At 39.2% G+C, this 6023-nt stretch overlaps 1 non-coding gene across 1 annotated transcript; it reads right to left on the bottom strand.

Moving 5' to 3' along the window:
• Positions 1-3497: 3497 nt before the first annotated feature.
• LOC115486593 lies at positions 3498-3556 on the bottom strand. Its single transcript, XR_003946938.1, has one exon. It is a non-coding gene; the product is annotated as a U7 small nuclear RNA (small nuclear RNA).
• Between the last annotated feature and the right edge of the window lie 2467 nt (positions 3557-6023).

Raw genomic sequence — 6023 nt, 5'->3', positions numbered from 1 at the left:
CTCATAGAGAGTTGTGAGCCACTATGTGGTTGCTAGGATTCAAACCTTACTTCTCTGGAAACGAAATTACTGATCTTAACCATAGGGCCATCTCTCCAGCCCAAGGAAAAAGTACTTTTAAAGATCTATTTGTTTTTATCTTCTGTGGTAGATGTTTGTCTGCATGTATATATGCATACACGTGTGCCTGCTACCTGTGAAAGCCAGTAGAGGATGTTGGATCCCCTGGAACTGAAGTTATCGGTGGTTATAAGCTGCTATGTGAGTTCTGGGAACCAGAACTAAATTTTCTATAAGAGTAACCAATGGCCGGGTGGTGGTGGCTCACGCCTTTAATCCCAGCACTTGGGAGGCAGAGGCAGGTGGATTTCTGAGTTCGAGGCCAGCCTGGTCTACAAAGTGAGTTCCAGGACAGCCAGGGCTATACAGAGAAACCCCGTCTCAAAAAAAAAAAGTAACCAATGCTGTTAACCACTGAGCCATCTCTCCACCTCCTAGAAAAATGGTTTGCTAAAAAAAAAAAAAAAGTCAATGAGACATTTTCCATTGTCCTTCAAGCAGGATGGGTAGTGTTGAGCACAGTCATGTAGGCTGGAGGTCGGGGTCTTTTGTCACTTGGAGTGCATTGCTCCAGGTTCTTCTGACTTACATTGTGTCATTTTTAGGTTCTGTGTTATTTTTACAAGTATGAGTGCTCAACTTGAGGTTTGCAGGCCACAAGTATTGCTGTAACTGTGGACTGTCAAAGATGGCAATACTATATTATACTGTCAAAACATTGGACCTCCCTGCTAGCGCTGTTTTCCCTCATGGTGGCCTGGAAAGTGAAGGTGGGCCCCTCTCTTTTAGCCTGCAGTTACTTTTTTCACGAGTTCCATACATATGCAGGTACATGTACAGTATTACGTGTTACGTTTCCGATTGATTGATTTTCTTCCATTTTCATATCTGTGTGGTGTGCCTGGGTATACATGCTTTAGTTTATGTGGACACCCAATGTGTAGGTGTGTACTCACATGTATGCATGCACATGTAGAAGCTGGAGGTTGATGTTGGCATTTATCTTCCATTGTCATTCTTCATCCTATTCACTGAGTCTCTCTGAAAGATGCATGGCTCTCCATATCTTGCTGTCTATTGAACTCTGTGAGTTTATTCTCCATCTTCAGTTTCCAAAAGTTGGATTGTAGACATATAACCACACCCACATAGGGTCATGCCCCCTCCCTCCCACCGCCAGCAATCAAGTGCCTTAATCACTGAGTCACCTCCCAGTTCTATATTGCATTTTTAAAGGCACACTCCCCACATTGTCCCTCAATGATGTCACATCACCTCCCTGAAGAAAGTAACAAAATTCCACATAAAGTTCCTGGAGGCTCAGAGTTGCCAAGTCTCAAGGCTAACCTTAAACACGGAACAAGTGCCCCAAGTAGAATGGGAGATGGGGACCAACATTTAGCTTCAGTCTTATTTTGATAACTGAAAATAAAAACAACAAAACACAAACAAACAAACAAAAAACATGAACTAAGCTTTTAGTTCTGAGGACTTTTCCCACCATCCATCAGTGATTGTACTTGGCTAGGGATATTCTGTTCCCTTAATGATAATTGTTTATTACTAAAGGAAGAAATTTTCCATTAATTTAAGCAGTCAACATGCACCAACAAACAAGGCCCTGTGTCTCAGACAGATTAGAAGTTCCTTTCTTTCCTTTGTCTTTTTAGTTTCAAATTAATCAGAAACATAGTGGTAAACTTGAGGGGTTGCTTAACAACTAACGTAAAGCATAAACACACAGGAAATCCTCAAGAAAATTAAAATGCAATCTAAGCCCATCTCTTCGCTTCAATGTGCTCATTAGTCAACAAGAAATGAATAAAACTGAAACAAGGTAACAAGAGTCACTACCAAAATAACATATCAATCATTTTTAATTAGCATACTTTTTTTGTAATCTGAAATAGTTGCCTTTACATTTCAAAGGAGTTCTTTCAACTACTTTTTAATTTTTTGTTGTTCTGAATTCCAGAGATAAGGATCCTAATTACAGTTTGGTTTTTAGCTTAGGAATTTGTTTTTTTTCCCATGTTTTAAGAGTGAAGCAAATGAGGAATAGAGAGTTATATTTTTGATCCAAGGTAGGCTAACAGCCTAAAGGAAGCCAGCACTTGGCTCCAGATCTCTGATTGTGTTATCTGGGAGACTCTGGCCATCCTCATCATCATGTCTCAATCCTCCTTTCTCTAGTTCTATTTCAAAACACAGGCTAGAGCCAGCATGCTGGGGTTCAAATCCTTACCAGCTGTATAACCAAAGGCAAATTATTTTACCTACCAAAATGTTTCCTCGCTTCTATTCAGGGCTACTGTAATGCCAGGATGAAGTAATGTGTGCACAGGTGTGCTCACTGGAGTGTGTGGTTTTGTGAGGAGTTGCTGTTGTTATTACTGCCTCTCTGTGTTCATTGGATTTAAGGAAAGTCAAGGACACAATTAAGACATTGGGCCTTAGCATTGGAAAATTGAGTTTCAGATTCTGCCATGCCATTCCCGGACTGTGACATTGGCAGTTTATGCATTCTGCCTTTCTAATGCTTGATTTCATTACCTGTAAAGCAAGACGAATGCTTGCTTTTGGTCTTCCATTTTCCTCCAGTCCCTTTCTTCTTGCCTGGTACTCTCTAGTGAAGCTTCCTCCAGGATGCAACTCCTTCAGTATCTACCTTAAAGAAACCTAGGAGCTCTCTTTTTATTATGATTTTTCTCTTGCTCAGGATGCAGCTGTGCATGAAGCATGCTTCTGTCCTGGAAGATGCCTGAAGGAATACTGCTCTCCTCTCTTCTGCTCTCGGTCCTCTAGGTACTAGTGCCAATCAAGTTGTCTTAGATCCATAAGACAGGGACTGCACTAAAGAAACTATGAGTAATATATAAATAAAGTGATTGCAAGTAACTCTAAAGATACAGTGGTACACTGTGACATACCAGGCAGAGAGGAGTGATATTACCCACACACACACACACACACACACACACACACACACACACACACACACACATAATTGCATATCATATTGTATCCTTATATTTTTGCATAGTTGAAAAATTATATATTTTTGAACTCATGTTTTTAGAGTTCTTTTGCACAGCCTTAAAGGTTGTCCTGAAGGTCCCAGGTCAAAAACAACCTCTCTGAACTTACTTGCCAAGGACCATCCTAGGTTAGGTCAAGGTTCCTAAGAGAGGGGTGTTTGGTATCCTTGAAAACAAATCGTAGGTCTAAGATTGCAGCCTAGGTGTTCTAGACAGCTTCTTTAGCTATTCTAAAAACCTCTTTGGTTGATACAGCTCTCTCTATTAGTAAAAATTCTAAAAGGTCTCTGGCTAACTCATGGACTTCCTGACCAAAGTCAGAAAAGCATCTATAAAAAGAAATTCTTATATTCCCCCAACCAAGTCAGAAATTCTGTGAGCAAAAACTAAAAGTAATTCTTGGGTTTTCCAATCAAAATCAGAAAGCCAGAGAAATTCTAAAAGAGCTGTGTTCGCTCTTCAGACAGCCTTCTCTGCATAGCTGCTAGAAAGCATTCGAAAAGAGCTGTGTCAGCTCTCTAAGTAATTCTTAGAAATTAGAACCAAGTCAGAAATCCTGTTTAAAAAATTATTTTGACTAGCTGTTTTCACTCTCTAGAGATCTCCAGACAGCTCAGCTCTCAATAGAAAAAGAAAAAATTCTAAAGAACTGCTCTTGCTTTTTGCTAGCCTGCCTCTATTGAGCACAGAGGATAAGCTAGGTGGGTGAGACCCTGTCCAGAAATTACTATTTCTACCATACCTGGACCTGGACTTGCTGTGTCTCAGGCTGATCTTGAACTCAGGAATCTGCCTGTCTTTGTATCTGCCTGTCTTTATATCTTTCTGACAAGCTGGCTCACAGTGTAGCTGCCTCTGTTCCTTTAGACCTGCGAAGCTCCTAATATATAGAATTCATATTGCATCCTTATATTTTTGCATAGTTGAGAAATTATAAATTATATATTTTTGAACTCATGTTTTTAGAGTTCTTTTGCACAGCCATAAAGGCTGTCCTGAAGGTCCCAGTGTTTACCATTTTACTGAGATGTTAGTCATACCTTCCCCTCCTGGACTTATGTTGTCTGATTATCATAGAAACACTAACATTATCAGGGAGGACATTCCTCAGAGGAATGTGAAAATATGAACACTATTATACAAACAAGGCTTACGCCCTTGGCAGTCATCAACACTCTTGGAGTTCCATGTCCATTGGCACAGTCCCAGGGGCAGGAGCCATGTCAGTCTGTTCCCACCAAGGTCATGGTGGTCTCTGGTAGTTATTGGCTTTTAAAATTCTTTCCCGGTTCTTCCACTGAACCCCTTTGCATTTTACAACATACCTACTTCTAAAAGAGTTCAGTGGAGGAACTTTGCTAATTTCTTTCTTTGATAGGTTCCATCCACCAATTCAACCATTCGATAGAAAACAGAGAATGAGAAAGGTCTTTCAAAGTACTAAAAGGAATACTTTATTTTATTCTCAAACCCAAATGAAACAACTGTGATCTTGAGCTAGACTTTCAACTAGGTACAAACCAGTAACAACTTTTGATGCTTAACAGTGTAGGGTTCTGCCCAGATAAGACACATAATTATGTTCTGCAGATTTGCAAGAGTGTTAAAATCTGAAAAAAACATGCCTAAGGACTTAGGGGATACATTCAAGATCATATATTATCGAACCAGATACCTTGGCTTCTCATCAAAATTCTCTTTGCTTTCATCTCCATTATTTGGTGTTGCTCATCTCTATTATCACTACAGGAGAGCTGGGCAGGGCATTCTTTTTGCACTCAATCTATGCTTGAATAGAGAGAAATCATCTCTCTGGGAAAGATAGCATGAAGGTAAGATTCTCCTCCTCCTCCTCCTCCTCCTCCTCCTCCTCCTCCTCCTCCTCCTCCTTCTTCTTCCTCTTTATTCAAACAATATTCAGGGACAGGAGATTCTGCTTCATCAATGGTTTTTACATTTTTAGTCTATTTTTTCAACAGAAATTTTATTCTAAAATCAAAAGAAAGCAAAGAAAAACATCAAAACTATTCTGAAACTAGATAACAATAAGCAAAAATTTAGTTTGGGAGAGTCAAATCTTTTGATGAGCAAAAGCAGAGTTTCTTCCAAGATGAACAATTCTGGTGCCATGTGGCAAGCAACAGTGCTGACAGTACCTGTGTGTTGTCATATAGCACTTGAGTATAAGGATAAAACACCCAAGATGGAGGAACAAGGGGTGTTGAAGAAAGACTAAACAAAAACAACCAAATAGGTGAATCCCTCAAGAGGCACATAATAGGTCCAGAGGATTTTCAAAGACAAGACAGGATGGACTATATTTTATGGCCCCTCCTGTCTACTTGATACCTCATTGCTAATTAGAATTCTGATGGGATGAATATCCTTCATGAGATGTTCTAGCATATCAGGTCACTCTCTTTTAATCTGAATTTGAAGTTCTATTCTAGGAAGCTGTGATTTTATTTTCATTTGATTTTAGAATTAAAAAAAAAATCCTTCAATGACCTCATGATTTTTAAGTGTACAAATCCCTGGGCTGTCAAGGGTGTTTGGATAGTAGAAATAGTTTCAGTATGGGGGTTTTAGTATAGTTTCAGTATAGGAACCACTCAGACAAGAACTGAAAGGTCTGATGGTCAGAAAGTATAATATCTGGTTTATTTAGAATAAAGAAGCCTAAGGAATGACCATACCTAGAGGGTAGCCATGTGATAGTTACTTGAAGTTGAGTAGTTCAAAAGTCATTGCAATCTAGAGGTCTGGAAAATAGTGTAACATGATTTTGTGTGAATAATCAAAAAATATATTTTTTATTCTTATAAATTCTTTATAATAGTAAAATTAGAAATTTAGAGTAACATTATGGAGCAAGCACCAGGCATCTCTAATGTATGTGAAAATGCCCAGGAAAGTTCATGATGC

Source organism: Mus musculus, chromosome 7, assembly GCF_000001635.26.
Source record: "Mus musculus strain C57BL/6J chromosome 7, GRCm38.p6 C57BL/6J".
NCBI classification, from domain to species: Eukaryota; Metazoa; Chordata; class Mammalia; order Rodentia; family Muridae; genus Mus; species Mus musculus.
The sequence above is the reverse complement of the archived record's forward strand: the minus strand, read 5'-3'. Positions and strand labels throughout refer to the sequence as shown.